Genomic DNA, 21398 nt, shown 5'->3' with positions numbered 1-21398 from the left:
CCACCTTTGGACGATTTGGGGAAACTGCCTCAGCAAAGGGACTCACTGGAGGATTGAGGTTGTTCTATGTCAGGTTTTCTGGAAAACTCCCCCCAGGTGCCAAGTGCTTTTGTTTTCCTTTGGTGCCATCCCCCTGTGCTGTGAAGTGCCAGAGTTGCAGGAGTGTTTGGCCAACACTTGGATTGTTGGGGTGCCTGGGCAGGGTCAGGAGTTGGACTGATGATCCCTGTTGGTCTCTTCCAGCTCAGAATATTCCATGTTCCTGTGACATCCAAGCTTCACCTCAGACCTGCCTCCACACCAAGGTACCTCCAAATGATCCCAACTCTTGGGGGTACCTGGGCACCATCCCTGAGTCAGTCCTGCTTGCCTTGCCCTCCCATCCAGCCTGGCTGCTCTCCGACAGCACCAGGGGCCCCTCAGCCAGGGTATCATTTATTTTAGCTGTTTGTCTCTCAGAGTCTGTAAATTTTACATGAGAACTTCTCACAAAACTCATCAATTAACAGCTGAATTCAGCTTATGCCTGTAAGCAGCAGATCAGGAACAGGTATGTTTCAAAAGGCTTTATGTCTTTCTCTAGTTAGCTTGCTTTCCTTTTTCCTTAGGTTTTTAGTTGGATATAAATGCTTGGAATTAGGTTTTTTTTCCGCAGTTCAGCCTCTCACTGGATCTAATGGCTCTGTTGAAAATAGTGAAAAGCTTTCTGGAGAGGGATATTCAAGCAGCGTGTGTGTGTTAAGCCTCTTGCTTTCCCCCAGCTCTAATTCCAAATCTGCTACTGCATTTCTTAATCCTAAGAAGTTCAATATTTTTTTTTTCCCCCTCCAGAGGAATTTTAATTATTTTTGGTAGCACATGTGTGGGAAAAAAAGGGAAAAAACCCCTTTTGCTGTGGTGTGAATGTAAAGTCATTGCTGTTGTCTGCTCTCAGTGGGTTACTTGCATATAAATAAATTAAAGGGGGGGGAAATAGTCTTTTGTTAACGTTGCATTCTGTTTCTCGTGGCTGCCATGGTAACAGATGAGAGACAGTGGCAAAGCTGCACGGCAGAGCAGGATGGAGGGATGAATGTGGCGGGAGGAAGGAGGGAAGAGTACAAATCCTTCAGCGATCTGTGAAATGAGTCACCAATTAAAGCACAGATGGGGAAGGGCTTCCACATTTATTTACAAATTTTGAAAGCAGATTTTGGCGATTATATTTAGAGCAGAAAGAGTGAAAGACTGGAACTTCGGGGAGCAGTAAATCAGACTGTGTCTTTTTCAGATGATTTCCCCCCCCACCTTGAATCAGCTCCTTTGTGTAGCTCATAAAGGTGGAATTTGCTGTCGTGATTGTTCCTGGAGTCCTCAGTGACATTCCTGATGCTGGACCTTGCCAAGGAAAGGCAGTGAACTATTTCTGCCCCACAACCTTCCAAGATTTTGCTTTGTAGAGCTGCATTTTCCTGTTTTATCTGGTCAGACTGAAAATAAAAAGTTTAAACCCCCTCTTTAGATGATAAATGGTGAATGTTTTAACTCTGTTGTTTTCTTTCCCCCTTCATTAGTATAAAGCACCTCTCACACACTTCAAAGCTTGGCTGCAGGAACAGGCTGGGCCATAAATTGGGATTGTGTTAGGAAGGGAAGGTTTTATTGGAATGGCTGCAGAGTGTCATCTTTGCCATGCCTGGCTTTAGGAGGCACTTTGAACTTGATAGATGTGATGGGCCCAGTTCTTTGCTTGGCTGGGTCATGGCCCCGAATTTTTAAACTCCCAGACTTTGGTTGGGTGGTGGGATTTTCCCCCTCACATCTGTTCTGGCTTGACTTCTGTTATATTGAATTATAGAGGGGTTTCTTTGAGCTCTCGTAGTCTCAAGTTCTTGGTGCAACATCAAGAGAGAATTGTGATTCCAGCTCCAGTGGGAGTGTTTGTGTTAAAGAGAAAGTTCCAGAGGGTGGAATCTTTCTTGCAGAAGCTTCACCCGGAGCTTGAGCATTGTGGATGTCATGTCATGGAAATGGTTCCAGAAGTTGGTAATCATATTATTTCCTGTCAGTAAACAGTGCCAGACAGAGCAAATTTCACAGCTGGGAAGTTTTTAGCAATGCAGGGTTTTCAGAAGCCTGGAGGGAAGGAATGGGACTGGAGAGGAGGGGTTTGGCAGAGCAAAGTGAAAAGTGAGATGGAAAGCTGCAGTGAAGATCAGGGGAGGATGTTTAGAAAGCTGTCAAAGAAAGGGATAGAGGAGTGACAATATTATTATTTTAAAATTAATTTTGAATTTTTAAAAATTATTTTGGCATTTTAAAAAATTATTTTTGAATTATTTTTAGTATTTTTTAATTTTAATGAAGAGACAAGAACACAAGTGAAAGATTTTTAGCTGGGAAAGTTAGAGGTGGCTGAAGGATCTTGTGTGAAGAGAGATTTTTGACCAGACCAAAGGACAAAACAAAGTAGTGTAGCTCAGCTGCATTAGAAGAGGGGAAATCACTGGTACTGTGGGTGGTGCTCCCCCCTGGAAAACTGAAGTGTTGGGGGAGAAGGGAACAAGCTGCAGGAGGCACAAAAATGCCTCATTTACTACAGATACAGAGAATGAAGTATCTCTGAGTACCTTGACAGGTACTTTTGGAGATGCTGTTGGCACTTTAAAGACCTTGTATCTGTATTGCTTTTTCCAGATTTCATCTCCATTATTTCGGAGGGTTGGACAGTATCTCCTGGCTCTAGTCAGAGCTGGGTATGGACTTTTCTGTGGTGATTTCTGGTCTGGTGTTTCTCTTTCTGGCTGCCAATGGAAGCACAATTCCTGAAGTTGCTTCATGAGGGGAGAAATAGATGGTGGTTGGAACAGGGTGGGAGGAGAATTAATTGTGATGAAACCCCAAGTTTTACATATTCTCCAAAACAGAGTAGAGTTGTAAATACCAGGAAGTGAAATTTGGGCCTCCAGTATGTTCTGTGAGCTGGGTAGAATGTCCCTGCTGGGCAGGGAAGGTGTCCTTGCCATCCTCAGGAGTTTGGGGAAGAAGTTCACTTTCACGGGGTGAGAGGCTTTGTGGGACCTTCCCTGCCCGGTGTGACTGTCACAGCCTCTGGGGAGAGATGGAGCAGGGCTAGAAAGGGTTGGGGATTCCCATTTCAGGATAGGCCTTGCAGCAGGATGGGAGAGGGAAATACTCCTGGGTCCTTTGCAGCCTAATTCTGGCCTTATTTTGCCATTCCTGTGGCTTGAGATGTGCCCTGAAGGGTAAGGCTGGAAGAGCTCACTGTAGGATTAGTCCTGCCTGAACTGAGCAAGGTGAGCATCATCCTGCCTGCAACAGCTCTGTTAGTCTGGGAAATAATTTTTTGTCATTGTTTGAAGAAAAGTCTCATTAAAAGCTGTATTTCAGGCAGTGCTGCTGTGCAGGTGATTAATAGCAACACCTCAGACTGTTCCTGGCTCCCCATTTCCTGTCTCAGTTTCACTGGAAGAACTGTATTTCATCCCTAGACACTCCTTTTTTACTTTCTGCTCCATAAACCACCAGAGAGCTGAATCACTGATTTGAGCAAGAAGCACCTTGTTAGAGGTGATGGTAAACTCCAGGTAAAGGTGGGGTAATTTCCTTGCCTCTGACGAAGTGCTCCCTTCTCTTGACATCATTATACCATTCCTGCTAAGGCTTGTTTTATGCCCTGTTAAATTAATTGGAAATTCTGATTTTTGCTTTGGAAATAATTTAAATTGAACCAAATTGCAGACAGGGATTTAAAAATGAAGTATCTTTTCAGCACCCGCTTCTGTTACAGCCTTTGACTCCTCAGCCTCTGTGTTTAGATGTGGGATGTGCTAAATTCGTGCTGTTCTCTTGCTGAACCACAGTTTTGGCTGCCAGGGAAAGGGGTAAAACCATGTATTGAGAGAGTTAAAGTGTTATAGGAAGTTCAGACTGTTATTTATAGTGTGTGTGTATGTTTTATTTGGTGAATTCAATATTTTATAATTATTGAGCTGCTAACAATGCTCTGAAGTCTCCAGTCTGGACATGGAAAGGCAAAAGGAGAGGAACTGTGAGCATTTGACTCCTTGGGAAATAAAGCTGCTCAGTGAAGCCTTTCCTGTGTCAAACAAAGAATGAGTCTAGAGCTTGCAAGAGAGCAGGGCTGTCTGACTTGAGGCTGCTCCCTGGGAAGTTACTCTGGTTTTCTAGCAAGAATCCTGTTGGTGTCATTATAGTGTTGGTAATAAATTGAACCAGAAAATGTTAATTTCCTGCTTTACAGCCATTTCCACAGAATTTTCTCAGCAGTTTTTTGGGGCTTTTTTTTTTTTTTTAATCTGGCTCTTGGGAAGCTCAGATTTTGACCTCTCAAACAGCACACCAGGATTTTGGGTTTGTGTGGGTTTGTTGGTTTAGGGTTAGGTTTATTCATGATTGGAGTGAAGGGACTGGATTGAAGAAGTTGTTTTGAATTTTGTTCATTTTCATAAACTTACAACTCTTACAACTTAATTTACAACTCTGCTGACCAAGAGAAACCTTCAGCCTTCATTCTGCTTGTGCCTGGATCTGTCCATACTCGTGTTCGTTTGGCTCTTGCGGGATTTGCTTCTCTAGGCTGTATTTCCTGTGAGGTTTAGGTCAGGAAGGATAAAGCCCAGCTCTTCTTGGGATTGTGGGGCAGTGTGTGGAAGGTGAAGTTTGATCCCAGCTGGGATGGATTTGGGAAGCGTCAGGAGAGACGGAGACAAGTGCAGTGAAGCAGAGGGTTGAAGGTGGCAGGGGTGGGTATTGAGGAGAGACAGGATTGGTGTCCCAGCAATGAGGAGGAAATAGGACTTGGGAACCCCAGGGAGCAGAAATGGGAAGGAATTCCCTGATGATTATTCCTGAAGGGGCTGAGTCCCCCAGACTCCAGAGTTGAGGGAGCTCAGCCCCACAGACAGTTTTCTGGCAGCTCTGAGGAGCTTTGACAAGATCAGCACAAAGAAATACTCCAAACCTTTTGCAGCTGCCTGAGACGTGGGTGGACAGCTCAGTGGGTTTGTTTGCTGGGCACAGGGAGCAGCTATTTTTGGCTCCTTGCTGTCCCTGACCTTTAATGCTCGGAGGGGCAAACTACAGGAACCCCATTTTGGACATGGAAGTGTGAGCTTTGCTCCCAAAGTACAAAGAAAATTCCCTTTTACCTGAGGATTGCTTAATATACAGGTATAGCAGCACACCTGGAAGGCCTTAAAAAGTTAGGCAAGATGAGACAGGGTAAAAACCATTTGCCTGAACATGTTTCAAATTCCCTGCTAAAGAGAAAGTGTGTGGTTTTGCTCTCCAGAAACTCTGACTCTTCCTGCATCCTTTCACAGCCTCAGTCAGGCTGTTGCCAGTGCTCCAGCTGGGCTGGCTGAGCTCTCAGGAGTATTCTGTTACCTGCAAAAATGCTTCATCTTTATTCCATATGTTTTCAGTCTCTGCAGGTTGTGACACTGAAGTGTTTATGGTATGTGAGGCACAAGGTTTCTGTATTTTTCTTAACAAACCTGGTGCTCCCTAATTAAACATGTTTGTGTGTTTAGAGGTGTGATGCCCTCAAGATTTGACATCACTCTTGGCAATTAAATAGAAGCTTCTACAGAGTTATTAAATATCTCCAAGTACCATCAAATATGAAGATACAGCAGACAAAACTTCTCTTTCTTCCTAAATACAGGCTTAGAGCATATCCTTTAAAAAAATTAAGAGCTACAAAGATCAAATATCCAAAAAACCCCACCACCATCCTGCAAATCCCTAGCCATCCAATGTATTCCTGGTTTTTGCTGGTTATAAGACATGAAGTTATAGGATTATGATGATAACTGCTTTGAACTGTTGTCCCCATGTAATTTTAGCTGTGAGAATCCGTGGCTGATATTCTAAAATATCATCTATTGAATTATATAAAGCATTAATCTTTAAATCTAGCAGATACACTGAAACTGTTGGGATTATTAGGCTTTTCTGGGGGCACGTGCTCATGTGGATTTGGTGCTCTCAGTCAGACCTTAAGGGGTATCTCTGTAATCAACTCTGTTTTTGATGGGAGAATTTCTAGGCAAAGTGGTTTTTAGACTCTGAAGCTTTAAAAAATAAGCTTTAAAAATGAAAAGAACAAGACCAGTGCTAATTGTTGGGTTCTTACAAGCTTTGCTTTCCCACAGGGCAATTGCTTGGGGGCATTCAGAAGAAATTCTGGAGATGTAACAGGACTCCAGAATGCTCCAGGAAGCTTTCTTCTATGTTTCTGGACAGGTTTTCAGAGTGACTGAATGACATAACTTCCTTTTGAAAGGGAAGTTTCATTATTTGGTGTGAATTTTATGTATCTTTTAGAGAGAACACATTCACCAGGACCTTATTATGCTTCTAATGAGGGCCAGATGTCTGTGCTGCAACACCCAGGCCATGATGCCAAAAGGGTCTTGGAGCAGCAGAGAAGAGCGGATGATTTAAAGTATTAACTTTATTAATAATGAAATGGGGGGAATGTCTGGGGTTGGTGTGAGGTCCTGGGTAATGCTGATTTGTATGGCACCAGTGAAGCAACTGCAGGGCCTTTGTAATTAGCAGGAATGACACTGCAACTCTCTAAAGACAATTACTCTGCAAATAAACAATGCATGTCAGCTAAGTGGTGTTTATTGTCATAATGGAAATGAATTCCAAAGGCTGGAGGCAGAATGAGCCCAGCACAGCTGAGCAGAGCATTCCACAGGAGGTGTTCCTGCTCTGAATTCCCAGGCTCTCTGTGTTCCCAGGACGGAGCAATGGCTCAGTTAGGTGTTACCAGGTAATTTGGGTCCATTAGCCTTTGTGCTGTTGTGCTCTGCTCGGTGGTGTGTTAAAAACACACCAAAGGAGATTCAGAAATCCTTTTAATTACCAGGCTCTGAGGAGGCACGGGCTGGGACAGTGGTCCCTGCACTCAGGATAAATTAGGTTTCAACCTGGTTTATTCCTTTTCCCAACTCATCTCTGTTACCAAGCCAAGCCCCACTTGTGTGGCTGTTTCTGGACAGCAGGGGTGGCAACGTTTGGTTGCCTGGCTGAGATAAGCACATTAAAGGCTGTGCTGACCTAGGCCAGAACAGGAATGGTCAGATTTATTTCATTTTGATTGTTCCCATGCATTTGGGAGGGGGCTGTTTGCCTGTCCCCACGCTGTACTCAGAGCATACATGTTTGCCTTTCTGCTGCTGTGCCTTTTGGGATGTTGATTCTACTGGAAAACTTGCCTAGGATGCCTGGATGAGACTGAAGGCTTGTGGTTAAAAGGAGCGTCTCTGCATTAGTGCATGATCAGCATAACTTTATACAGAATGGAGATCCTCCAAGGTATTTTCAGTGTGCTGTGGACTTCCTTCTGCACTCAGCAGTTGGGAAGAAGTGGAAGCTGGCTTCTGAAAGAGCTTGATCTGAAGTGTTTATGTGTTTGATGTGACATCGCTGCCGTGAGCAGCCACTTCACACAACTGACCTGTGTCTATAACCTCCTTAACAGCACATGAAATTCCCTCTGAAACAATAACCTTTGTGTTTCCTCATGGGTTTGGCTTTGTATATCCCATCTGAGGCTTGAAACATCCCCCTGATGCTTTCTGCAGAAGGCCACACAATCACTCTGTATTTCAGCTTTGGATTAAGCTTATTTTAGTTCTTGTAAAATCCAAGAAGAAACAGTCAGAATACCAGGACAGGCATGATGTTTTATTAAACCTCTTTCATCTGCGTGAGTAGGAGTTGCTCCCTTTTCTTCCTGTAATGCCAAGGATTTCAATTTGGAAACAGTTTAAACTGAAGCAAAGATTAGTAGCTGGGTCAGGGTGTATGTGGATAACAGTGTATCCTTTGAAAGGGCAGCAAACAGATGTCTAAGCAAAAATAATAATAAAAACGATGAAAACCGACCTTTCCTCTGCATTAGCTGCTGTGAGAAGAGGGGAGGCCTCCCGGGGAATTGGAGGGGGAACCTCCACAAGGGAAGTTTTACTACAGAGAGAGGCACTCGGGAAATTGAGATGTGTCCTGGTGCAGAAATAGCTCCTGTGATGGATTGACTGTTTCCTTATTGTGTTTTCAGCAAGTTTTGAATCTTATATGAGCTGGTTTTGTAAGTGTTTCCTTTAATCCCATCTTACCTGGGCTCCTAGTCCCCCCCTGTTTATTTTTGAATGAATACCTTGCCACGTCAGACTCTGGAGCATCAGGATTGTCATAGTAACTGGAGCTGCAGCCCTGGCTGGGAGCCAGGAGTGTGGTGATTCAGGGCTTCGTGTGGGTGTCTGCAAATGAAATCAGCTCCAATTCTCAGGTGGATCAATGAAATAGTATTTGTGTTTGTATTTTTATTTTCCCCTAGGAGGTGTTTTGAACATCTTCCCCACATATCCTGTTTTATTTCTGCCATTTGAAAAGATAGGGAGGGTATTCCCTAACTCAGCATCTGAGCAGTAAATACAGCTCAGTGTGGGGAACACTCACCTGCTCCATGTTTTCATTTTACTTCGCTTTAAATTCACAAAATATGAAACCTGTAAGCTGGAATTTTGTACTACAGCAATTTGATTTAATTATGGCTGAGTTTGGGAGCAGGTTTGTGTACCTTGGGTGTGAGTGTGGTCTCTGTGTAGGACACGAGGAGGTGGTAATTGCACATCAGGGTTTCCAAATGCAACCTCAATTTCTATAAATGGTGTTTGTGCCTGCAGTGAATCTTACCCTTTGTTTATATTTATATATATATAAAGGCTGTAATTGCAGGGCACACACACACAGGTGTCAGTGGGAACAGCAGGACTGTTATGGGCACATGTACTTCTGGGCACTGCTGAGGGTGAGCAAGTGCCTAATGTCTGCCAAGTGCCAGGAGGATGAATCCTCCTCTTTAACTGGTGGATCCCTTCAGTGTGTTTATCTCACAAGTTTCCAGAGCCTCATCAAAAGCCTTAGTTGGATTTAATTGTAGAGGAGTTGACTTTGCAGTGAGGGTGAAGTCGCACTGAAGACCTGTCTCTGAAAAATAGAAGCAATTTGTGAATGAAGATATTTTGTGTTGTGTTCATCAGGAAGAGAATGTCTTGCTTATCTGTTTGTATTGATTTGTATTTAAGTTGCTGCTGCTGTGGCCAAAGAACTGTGTTGCTCTGTTTTCTGACCTTTGTGGGTTTGTGGGAGTGGATGGGTATGGATACATTTACTTAAGCTTTGGGAAAAACCTTGTGTATCAAAACCTTTCACTGCTGCCTTTGAGTTAGGGGGGCTTTATAAATTAATGAGGAATCATTCCAGTCAGTAATTAAGAATACAGAGAGGTGATTTAATAGGCTTTATGAATTTGAGAGGCATATATTTTAATGATTGCTTCTCTGTTATGACAAGTCATGCACAGGATGACCTTTTCCTCCATTTCTTCCTTTCTTTGCCATCAACTGTGTGGTTTAGGTGCTCAGTTTTCCTTTTAACCCTTTTTGTTTCTGTTCTATTCCCTGGGTACCTTTTCCCTGCAATCCAAGAGCCCATTTGGTGTTGGAGCTGTGGTTTGCCTCCTGTAAGGACTGTTACAAATCCACAGCTCGGAACCCCTGGAGTGGTTCTTTCTGCAGCTGTTTGTCTGCTGAGATCATTGATCCTGGGCAAGTGGAACAGGTTTTTAGTATGCTGGGAGTTCCACATGATGCTGCTCTTGAAGTTTTAAGTCCCTTCTCCAGCTGGGCATAAATGGGAATGTTGACATCCCAGGATCAGAGGGGCAGAAGGTGCAGCCTAGGTGGAGTTGTGTAGGAATAAAATCTGTGTTGGGGAGGGTTTGTTGGGATCTTTGCTTTCCCATCCCAGAGTCTGGTTCCAGCCCTCCCCCTTCTGCCTCCTCACTTTGATAATTCCCAGGTCAGTGGCCATTTCCCTTCAGCCAGACCTGCACCCTGCTGACCTTTTGTGTTGCAGTGAGTCCTGAAGTTTTTCCCAACAAAGAACAAATTTGTTCTTTAACACAATTGCTTCCTTTTATTCTGAGACTCATCTGTTTCCAGCCTGTCCAGCTCAAGGAGATTAGGTGTGGGGGAGAGGGGAAGGAAACCTCTGTGGCCCTTGTGGGCTTTAAAAAGCATCTCTCTGTATTTCTGAGGTGCCCTAAAATGCCTCTTCTCTAATTTGAGCTGCTCTGTGGTTTTTCCACCTTCTCTTTAGTTAGTGGGGCTACTTTTGTTTGGGATTCTTTTGATTGTGGTTTTTTTCATAATTTGCACTACTGTAGATGCTCTTCAATGGGGGGAAGAGCAGTGGGAAAGCAGGGAGAGGCCCCTGGTTTTGCTGTCTGCACGTTGGCACTTGGTTTGCCTGTTGTCTTTTTATGAATAGTGTGGCTTTTGCATCATCATTCCAACTGAGAACCAGTGTGGAGGAGGGCAGTGAGGTAATCCTTCCTCAGAGGCATCTGGTGCTGCTAAATAACTTAGTGCTGTGTCTCTTGCCTCACCTGGGGAAACTGCTGGCTAATACCTGGCCTCAGGGGGAAGGACTGAATTTTAGAGTTCAGTTTAATGGAATGTTAAATTTCGGCTTTTACTGTTTCAATTTTAGCTTGTAATGTTTTGATTTTAAATTTTTAAGTTTTAAATTAATTTTAGATTTAACTTTTTGGATTTACTTTAATTTCAATTTATGTATAATTTGAATTTTTGAGTCATCATTGAATATTCTGTAGCTGTTTTTTTAACTCAGATTCACAAGGATGTCTGTCTAGAAAATGTGGAAGAAGCCTATATATAAATTGGTCTCAGAATATCTGACAACAACTAGAGATGTGTCTGAAGGACAGCACTGTTGTAGTCTGACTCTTAAGAGGCAGAATAGCAGCATTTATGTACTTATATTACTATCCCCGTGGTCAGATGGGAGCAAAACTAATCAATATTTTTAGTACTAAAGCAAATATTGGGATATAAAGTAAAGGAGACACAATTATTGTTTGCCTCCTGAAAACTTTGGTGTTATTTGATGAACATATCTCGTTAAATTCGAACAGGCTGTTCAACAGCAGAGCACTTGGATTTCCTAAGCAGGACAAAGGACAGGATTTCGAGGCAAAGAATGAGCTGGTTTGTCCCTTGATAACTAAATTTGACAGCAAAGCAGCTGTGCTGGAAGGAATTCTCTGCAGCCAAGTTCTTCTGCAGAGCTTTATTTTCTTTATCTCTCAGGCCACTGGGTTTGGGATCCCCCTGATTCAGCTGCTCACACCCTGCATGTGAAGCTTTTTATACTTAACTTTTATAAAACCAAATCAACAACAAAACCCCCCCTGAAATGTAGGTTAGAGATGGATGTGACCTAATGGAATATTTCAAATTAGGGCTGTTGGGTTGCTTTTGTGGCGTTTTTCTCTTCAGCCAAGTCTGTGCCAGGACCTTGAGTGACCTTTTCTCTTGTATTGAGCCCTGAAGTTTTTCCCAACAACGTTCCAGTCACTGGACCAGACTAATGGGGTTGGAAACTTCCTCTGGTAGGATCCATCTGCCCCAACTCTGCATTTAAATATTGGATGGCTGTCCCTGGGCTTCCTCTGGAGCTGCTGCTGGCAACCAGGCAGCTCCCCAGAGTGATAAAGCTGACCTGTCTTTATTTCTTGCCTGAGGAGAAGATTAATTCCCCCCAGCAATGTGTCAGGTTTTTTTCCACTGACTATAAATGAGTAGTTTGCACCTGGATTTGTGACACAAATAGTAATAAATGTCTAGGTCAAAAAAAAAAAAGGCATCCCTGTATCTCTGAACAAGGTTTGCAGGTAAAATATAATATTTTTAATACTATGCACAAAACAGTAGAGTTCTGGAAAGGCTACAGAATTTCAAAGCTAATCAATGCTTAATTTTCTCCTGTGTCTCAGAGGAGATTTTTTCCCTCATACTGAGCTCTGAAAGTCTCTTTTGCCCCTCCTGGGAAAAACTGGTGATGCCACAGGGACTCAATGTGGCTGAAATTGTGGTGTAATTGCTCTCGTGTGCATTGAGATTGTGTTTATTGTCCTGATTGGCATGGTGAAGCTTGGCAACAAAATGCAAATGAGCAGGCAGAGATCCCTCTTCTTTCTTCTTTTCCCTGTTTTTTCCCTTCCTTTGGTGTGTTACCTGTGGGATAACCAGAATTTCTGAGCATCCTTTGGCAGCAGGAGGAGGTGGTGTCCAGCCTTCCCACAGGAGTGGCCCGGCAGGAAGGCTGTGCTTTGCTGGAGATTGGCAGGATTGGCCATCCCTCTTCTTAAAAGGGATTAAATCCTCTGAAAATGGCTGAAAATTCACTTCTTTGAGTCCCAGATCCTCCTGGAGAAGCCAGCACAGAAAAATAACAGCAGAGGGTTCTCTGTGCTGGGCCTGTTGGAGCAAGAACTTGGTTTTGCCTTGAAACCTAATGCAAAGCTTAGGCAGAGCTGAAGGTTAAAGGCAGGTAGAATTATGAGGTTTATATATATATATATATATATATATAAAAATATAAATAACAATAATAGTGAATGATGAGTTATTATTCAGTCATTTCTTATGTGTATTACTTTATCAGAGAGGCCAAAATTCAGCCAAGATGACTTTATAACAGAGATGACTTTAGAACTGTCTTGCTGGGCAAGAGCAACAAAGATTAATCACAGGATTGAGATTTTTTGGTATTAATTTTCCATGCTGGGGTGAGATGCATGTGTAAAATCAGTGTTTAGTTGTTTGGGGTTTTTACCCTTTTTAAAATTCAAGTTAAAACTGAACTTTTGGGAGAAGAGGCTGGTCTTCTTAAAATATTAAGGAGAAGTAGCAGAATTCTCTGGGAGGAGTGAAGTGATATTTGTCTGTACTGCTGCTGAGCTGTGTTTGACTCCATTGCTTTTACAACTCTAGAATTGGGAAGCTGTACATTTTCCTTTGGCTTTGCAACCTCCATCTAAACATCTTTTATTCAAAGGAAGGGAGTACATCAGTGCTTCAGGCACTTCAGTTCCTAGGAAGGTGTGGGCACTAAAAACTTCCAGGGAATCGGGTGCAGTTACTGAGAGTTCAGCTGCTGGATTTCGTGAAGAAAGAGACTCAAAGCTGTGACAAGTCAAACCAGCTCTGAGCAGGGCAAAGCTCTTGTTCGGGTTTGGGTTTAATGGGTGATTATTTATTTCCTGCCAGTACACTCTTGAAGGGGAATGTTTCCCCTTTTCCAGCACAGTTTCAGTGATGTGGATGTGGTTTGGGTTTTGGTTGGGCAAATGTGAAACACGATGCTGGTTGAGAACCGCAGGGTCAGTTGGGAAGAACGTGCTGTTTTTCTGTGATGTTCAAAAAAGGATGTTTATGGTATGTTTAAGAATCAGTGGCACCTGCTTTTCTGCCTGTCTTGTCTGAGTTCTGCTACATGGTATGGAAATCTCTATAGCGAAAAAAATAGTTGAAAACTCCTTTGACTTGGCCGAAAAGGCATTTCTGTGTGTCAGTCAGGAGTTCCTAAGGGTTGGCAAGATAAAATCTTATCTTGGTTGAGATAAAGGGGTAGTTTTAATTCAGAACAGGCAGCACTAGTTTGGCCAACTCTCAGAAAGGCGGAGCTCTGTGGTGATTCAGGCTGGGTGTCTGAAGACCAAGAATGCTTTTTTTAATAGCTTCTCTCTTTAAAAGAGGCTTTTTTCCCTCCTGTGGCTGTTGCTAGAAGGGCAAAATCCCCAGTGCTGGTCCTTTTGCAGTGTCACTGCTCTGGACTAGTCGAGCCCTGTGCCAAGCCCTGTGTTGGGGTGGTGGGGAGAGGGCACAAGTAAGAAAACAGAAACAAGAGTAATCCTGCTCATTCAGGGGAGCTGGTGGTGAGGAATTGCTGCCACCACAGCAGGGAAAATTGAAACCCAAAGAGGAGTAATAGAAATGGTGATGACAGCACTTGCTGCTCCTGCTGCTGGTGCAAACAATTAGCACTATTCATTTGGGATAAAGCCCAATCAGTAGCATTTTCCAGAAAAGGGATGATTCTGCCCTGCCACCCTTCTACAAGCAGCCACACCAAGTATGTTGTGATGCACAAGGCTTGGTTCCTATCTCTGGATTCTTTTTTGCTTTCCTTGAGGTTTCTTTTCTTGTTCCAGGGCTGCATTTCTTTCCTGATGCTTCTGTGTTACTTTTTTCTGCTCCCTCTTTCTTTGGGGTGACATCTTCGCTGGGAGTGGCTGTTTGGGTGACTGTTCAGCCATCCCATATTTACCCCCATGTCTGAGTGGGCTGACCTGGAAGCAGCAGCAGATTGTGAACTGCTCCAAGGGCTCTGGAGCTGGAGGGAAGATCCACTCTCATGGTCTGGCTGCCTTACAAGTCACTGCAAGGGGGCAGGGAAGGCATTGGCTGGGAATTAGGGCACATCTGGGGTCACCCAGCTGTTCCTGCCCTGCCTTGGGGCACATCTGGGGCCTTCCCTGCCTTGGCTCTCACTGAATTCTCTTTCAGCTCGTCTGCACTTGCAGTGTGTTGAAATTTAACTTGTTTTTTAAAGTACCAGAGCTTGGTGCTTTTTTGTGCACATCTCTTGGCACTTCATTGCCACATCCTGGTGGTGTTTTCCCACCTAAATGATCCTGTGTTGCTGGTGGGGAGCTCAGCCCAGAGCTGAGTAGGTGTGGACACTTTGGAGCCCAAACCTCTCTCAATTCCCCAGTGCTCTCCTGCTCACACCTTGTGACACCTGGGCTGAGTTTGTGTTCCTGTGTGTCCTCAGCTTCCCGAGGATTTGGGCTGGATGCTGTCGTTATTGTTTAAATGCTGGGATGAATTCAGAGCCTTTAGAACACCCTGAGGTGGAAGTTGGCTGTGCCTTTGCTGCATTAATTCATTCACTGTGGTGGGAGGAACTCGCTCTCCTCTGAAAAAGATTATTCTGAATTAGAACAAAATTTTCTTGGAAACCCAGTACAAAACGGTGCAATTTAAATTGCAAAGGGGCAAAAACATTGTCTGGGCTGTAGAATGACAGCTATCCAGGGTAAGTTAATACTTCCAAGTGCTCCTAACTCTGATGTTTTTACATCATCAGTGACGGTTTGTGCTCTGTCCACTTGAAGTTCCGTTCTCTGAAGTGTGTCAGGGCAGAAGTGTGTCATTGCTTTGGTTGCATCTCCTCTTCTTGAGTGTCACCTCATCTACCACTTCTGAATTCCATTTCCAGCACTCTTTCCACCCCTCCTGTCTCTCCTGGTACCAGAGAGCACTGCAGAACCAGAGCCCTGCTTGCCAGCTGCCGCCGCTGCAGCTCAGCTGCCGGGCAGGCTCTCAAACTTTGGCAGCAGCCTGGCCCTGGATTCACTGGGGGTTTCCATGGGAGGGATGTGCTGGACACAAATCCAGAGGGTGGTTTTGGGCAGGTGCTGATACAGATAAGGGCACTGGGAGGTTGGTTTTGTTTTCCTCCCTTACAAAAGATTTCTTGGGTTTATTCATCTTTGCTCCACAAAGTGCTGCCTGTTCCAGAGTTACCAGAGAAATAAAAGTTGCAAACAAAGGAGGGATGCAAAGCACAGAAATGCAATTTAAGTAACAAATGGGAGGTGCAGGGCACAAAGATTTATCCATTTGGAATTGGACAGTGTGTCAAGGGCTGATTCAAAGCCTTGCAGAGTTCTGCTTTTTTCTGCCATGTTGTCTGTAAAGGGATTTGCTGATAACTCACCTTCATGGGCAGAGAAAATTCTGTAGCACAGATAGGAGTGTCTGGGAGGGAAAGGAAAAGAAAGGCCTGGATATAAATGAGGAAGAATTTATTTTTGTGGTTTTTTTCCCTAAGGGAATGTCCACGTGAGTTTCTGAAACAGAGCTTTCTTCTCTTTATCTTCACTCTTGGGATTTGATGTGACACTGGGGGTGGCAATGGAAGGGGAGCCTGGAAATGGTTGTGTTTTCTTCAGTAAGGAAATAGGAGAGAAAAGAATGGGATATTGGAAATAAGGACATCTCATGGGGGTTGGGGATCTCATTTGAACCTACGCAGAACTGTGGTTTGTCAAGCAAAAAAAACCCAAACAAATTGTGAAATATAAGTCTCCATTGCTAAGAAAACAAATGCTAAAAGGTGCATTTTTATTAAAGGGGAAGTTGAGTTTTTCAGACTACAAAATCCCATTTCGTCCTTGTGCTAAGTTTGAGACAGCATAAAAGCCTCTAAAATATTTACCTTGGAGTTGTGTTGGAAAGAATATTATATAGCCCTGATACCCAATGTATTTTTGTCTGCTATTTCAACTTAAAAATGGGTTTCTGACTTTTTTTAAATTTAGAAATTGCCCTGCTTTAATTTTTTTATTTTAAGCAAGCCAGTTCATGTATTAAATTGAAATCTGTACAAATTACAGTTAATTATAGGCAGCTCAGAGTGAGGCCTAAAATAGGTCACACGCTGTTTGGAATAATATGTGCCCAAAATGATTAAATCTGGTTTGTTGGGCCTGAAATTGGTTCTGGGGTGTTTGATCCTCCCCTGGCTGCTGTTCTTCCCTTCTCCTGCTGCCACGGTCAGTGTGCTCCTTGGGAAGGGAAGAACAGGATGGGATTGCTGAGCCTTCTGTCTAACATGAGGGGCTTTTTCACTCTATTTCTTGGGGGTGGACTGAGATCCTTCCTAAATGTTGTCACATTGGATTCCAAGGGGGAAGATGTGCTGTTTTACTAAAATGAAAACAGCTGACACTAAACTTCATTTCTTCCTTTTTTTTTTTTATTTTTGAGTCCTGACTTCGAGGGGCCATTTCTCCTCCTCCTGTTTGGAGGGATGATGGCAAAGCTGCCCAGTGAGTCAGCACAGGCTGGTTTAACCCTCTCCAGCTCAGCTAATGCCAGCTCTAGTGTTTTTGTTTATGGCTGATACACGGTCCTTGGCTTCCTGTTGTCCTTCAGCTGAATGAATGCTTATGCCAATTTTTATTATTCTGAATGCTCCTGAATTAATTACATTAAACAACTTCACCAGTGACCTTGAGCAAAAGTGATTTCCAGCAGCGCATTCTGCATTTATGTGCTGACTTAATAAATGGCTGCACACTGCCACTGCTCAGCTCTGCTTTCACATACCTGCATGTATGTCCTTGCTGGGAACTAGTTATTGTTTTAATCTTATGCAGGAATATATATGCATCTCCATTTTGGGGTGCATTATTGCAGCAGGTACTTGTAAAATGGTCTGCCAATAAAAATATGAGGTACCTGTGGTGCAGGGACTTACCTGCAGATACACCAAGGAATTTGTTTTTAAAGCAGATGTGCTGTGAAAATAACAATGTGGACTTGAGCTTGGTCATTTTGCTTCCTGACCAGGTGTGGTGCAGTGTAAATAGAAGGGGGGGTTATTTTTTCCCTTGCACAAACCTGGGAGCTCTGAAAACCCAACTGCCTTTTTCCTGCTCTTCTCTCCTCTGTCACTAAGCCCAATTTCTGCATAACCATTGGTAACAGCAGGTCATCAGCTGATCTGCATGTTCAGGGAAGGCTGAGACATAAAACCCTGCCCTGGGTGAGCTCTGGAGCCCCACTGCTCCCGGGGATCAGCCGTGGGGAAGGAACTGGGGAGGCCCTTGTGCTGCCCTGGGTTTGTCCCTGAGCTGAGGAGCACTGCTGGCCTTGGGCAGCAGCTGTGCTGTTGGGCAGCAGGCTCTTTGGGGGGAGTTATTTGGAAGGGTAAAACTGTGATTCAAAAACTGTCCTTTCCCAAGAGGTGGTTTTCAATAGAGCTCAGGATGCACAGACAGGAACCTCAGGCCCACCCCTGCCAGCAGCCAGACTTTAACGTGGGTCTGAGCTGGTCCAGGAGGCTCCTGACTGGACTGAATTCCTGCCAGGTCCATCCCCATGAGGACTTGTGAGTGTTCCTCAGCCCTGCCCACCCAGGGCTGGCAGTGGGGAGGGGTTTGATCTGATCTCAAGTCCCAGCAGAGTTCAGGCTGCAAATTAAACTGAGTGCTGTCCACCTTTGGATGATTTGGGGAAACTGCCTCAGCAAAGGGACTCACTGGAGGATTGAGATTGTTCTATGTCAGGTTTTCTGGAAAACTCCCCAAGTGCTAAGTGCTTTTGTTTTCCTTTGGTGCCATCCCCCTGTGCTGTGAAGTGCCAGAGCTGCAGGAGTGTTTGGCCAACACTTGGATTGTTGGGGGTGTCTAGGCAGGGTCAGGAGTTGGCCTGATGATCCCTGTGGGTCCCTCCCAGCTCAGGATGTTCTATAATTCCATGACAATGGAGAATGCCTTACATACTCCACTTGACTCTGGAGCACTGTTAGACCCTGACTGATGGAGCTTCCATTGTTTTCCCCTGTCTTTCCAGTAGCACTTTTATGTTTTCTGTTGATCGTGACTTACCAAGCTGAGCTTGGAGAAAAAAAAGGCTTGAGGAGCTGAATTCTCCTTGCCAAAGGAACCAGCTCAGGGAATGAGAGGGGTGATGATGTCACCCTGTTAAAGCTTCAAAAAAGATTGATTAGAAAAGATTTCCTATCCTTGAATATTTCAGTCTGGGGCCTCTTTCTATGCAACTTGTGTCTTCTGCAGCTGTGGTTTAGCAGGATCTCCGAGGAAATTAAAGTAATTAGAACATTTTCGTTTTAAGTTTCTGGCAGTGTTTTAAGTTTGTTGAGGTTCTCTCAGCCCAACAGGACTCCACAAGTGTGGGGTTGAGCTTTGCAAGGGCTGCTGGTGCACATCCCACTGTAGACCCGTGAGCTGTTCTCAGTGAATTTGGTCAGGGGCTGTATCATGGTGACATTAACCACAGGGCTGCATTTTTGCAAGAGGAGAACAAAAATTTACAGCCCCTGTTTACTTAATGGTAGGTCAAGAGGCCAGTCCTGCAAATCATTTCTCATTGTAGTCGTTTCAATATGGAAAATTTTTCAGGGGAATGCATCCAGCTTTTTTTCTCTTCATCTTTTCTGTTTCCTTCTGCTGTTCTTTGAACTTGTAACGCTGGAGGCCACAGAGACATTTTGTGGGGAATGTAACCTCAGACAGGAACACTTGATGGAAGCAACTTGTGCAAGAGAAATGCTCCCTGTAAATGGAAATCATTCATGGCTTTTAGCTCTCTAAAACCCCTCCTAAGGCTCCTGCTGGGTTCCTTTCACTGACAGTAATGCAGAGGATTAGTCAGCACCATCTAATTAGGCAACAGCAAAGCAGGAATTGTGCTCAGCAGCTCTGCCCTGATTCCAGCTCCATTCACAGGACTTGTCCATTGAAACCAAGTGCAATAAGGACATTTCAGTGATGGCACTGGGAATTTGGGGGTGGGTGTGAGGTGAGGCACAGTTAAATTGGATTTACACCTCAGGAGGAAACTCAAGGTCATCCTGTACCCCAACAGTCCTGTGTTCTGAGTGAGTCTGCAGGTACCTGCAGCACCTCCTGGTTCCTTAATAGCTCTGATGATTTCAGCTTTAATTTCACTCCATCCTGCTGAAAAGGGTGGGAGTGAAAGTTGCTGGACAGCATTTCCTTCCTATTCCTGTGTGTCTGGGCTGCTTTGGTGTCCATTTGGGTTGTTGAGTGATGTAACTGTGGCTGAATAGCCTTAAAAATGTGCTTAGCAACTGCACCTGGCAGGACTGAAACAGGAGAGCTTGTCTTGGCTTCTTCCAGGGGAGGCTCATGGTGGAGTCTCAGCATCCAAGAAAACTATTTTTTCAGTGACACACAGAGCGCAGGAGAAGTGGTTTGTGTTCAGGAGGTTTGTCTTGGCCCTTCCCTTCACGGAAGCACTTGAGCACACATTAACTGCAAAGGGCTCCTGAGCAATGCTGACACTTCAGTTCAGGACAAGCTGGATCTCACTCCTTTCCCAGTGGTTCACATGAGATTACTGACAGCTGAGGAATCTGGGGAGAATCCAGCGGAGGTTGTTGCCATTAAGCTTTGCTAGTTGGGGCATTACCATCAAGGAGGACGCTGATCTTTTTGTACTGAGCTTTAAAACAAACAAGCAAAACATTTTTTTCTTACTAGAGTACCAGCATGAAGTGGCCACTGAATAATTCTGAACCAAAGGCATGGCTGTAGATGATTTACCATCTGCGATGAACCGACAGAGCTGGGACGTGACAGAAGACAGGGTGGGAAAGTTTTCTGCTGATTTCTTCACTGCTTTCTGGTGGGAAGTGATGTTGTTGATCAAATCAGCCTTATTGCTGGTATTGAGAACAAACCTGTACGTTGTTCCTAAGCCATTATGGCTTTTGTGACTCCCAGTTTCAATGTAGGAAGTTGAAGCCTGAAGCTCCTTCTGTGGGAGGAGGGACAAGTATCCAAGAATCCCTGATTAGCTGGAATGTCCATTTTGGTGCCTGTGAGTCAGTCTGGCTGTTCTGACCATGTTACAAAGGTGAGAAAAGAGGCAAAATCCCCTCCTGGAACAGTTGATGAGGAACTCTTAGGAGGGAAGAGATGTTGGGAAGTGAAGACTGGGTGATTTTGGTGACAAGGTGGCTCCAGCCTTGGAATGGTGTTGCCTCACTGAAGGGATGAGGTGTAGTGGAGAGAGAGCATGTGAGTGGGATTCCAGGGAACTCAGAGAAGGAAGCAACCAGGAGTGAACAAAAACCCCTTAAAAAATGTAGAATTTGAAGAAGCGAAAGAAATGTGATTCCTTTTACCTTCAGGCATTGTGGAGAGGCTGAATCTGGAGAAGTTATTTTTCCCAGCCTCCCACACTCCCTCAGGAACACCATCTGCAAGTGTTTCTCTTTTCCAGGCTAAGGAGTACCAGAGGAGATTAGAGCTGTATTTTCCCAGACTTTAGACGAGAGATCTCTGGGGCCATGTCTGCCGAACCTTCCAGCCAAGCTCCACTGCTTTCTTCCTTATTTTTCTTGTTTAAGGGAATGTCCTCAACATAACAATAAAAGCAACATAACAATTCACTTAAGGGGACTACAGTAAAATAAAATGACAGGTCTGCCCACTGAAGACACCTTTGCAGTGATGTTCTGCATGCAGATGAGCTCTTGGATCTCCTTCCTGCTGCTGGGCATCTGGCAGTGTCATGTGGGATCAGGATGACACTTGCTGGTCCGGCAGTTCCCCTTTGTGCTCACCCAAGACCCCATGTCAGTTCTGAGCATTCCCAACCTTGCACTCCGAGAAAAAAATCTGATTTTCCTCATGTTTTCCCTTTATTGTTGGCATTTTTTTTTAAGAGAAGGTGGAAGAGGTACCTTGTGTGAGGCAGTTGTGAGGTGAGTCAGGTCTGTAAAAATAGAAGTGCTGAGCACATGGGATAAGCTGCAGAAAGGCTTCAGAGGCAGGAAAGCTGCCTTGTTAAAATGATCCCATAATTGAAATGCCTGTCCTTTCAGGCTGCTGCCAAGGGTACCTGCACATCATTTCTTCCTCCTTC

At 44.3% G+C, this 21398-nt stretch overlaps 1 long non-coding RNA gene across 2 annotated transcripts; it reads left to right on the top strand.

The window, feature by feature from the left end:
• Window positions 1-324: 324 nt before the first annotated feature.
• On the top strand, window positions 325-20851 carry LOC108494738. Of its 2 annotated transcripts, none has more exons than XR_001873944.1 (4): window positions 325-550; window positions 20009-20115; window positions 20263-20384; window positions 20754-20851. It is a non-coding gene; the product is annotated as an uncharacterized LOC108494738 (long non-coding RNA). The 2 variants fall into 2 exon arrangements; XR_001873945.1 differs by lacking the exon at window positions 325-550 and adding an exon at window positions 6714-6808.
• Window positions 20852-21398: the final 547 nt, after the last annotated feature.

The sequence above is a fragment of the Lepidothrix coronata genome, unplaced genomic scaffold (assembly GCF_001604755.1).
Source record: "Lepidothrix coronata isolate B3197 unplaced genomic scaffold, Lepidothrix_coronata-1.0 Scaffold27, whole genome shotgun sequence".
In the NCBI taxonomy this organism is placed as follows: Eukaryota; Metazoa; Chordata; class Aves; order Passeriformes; family Pipridae; genus Lepidothrix; species Lepidothrix coronata.
This window is presented reverse-complemented; position numbering and strand designations above follow the sequence as displayed.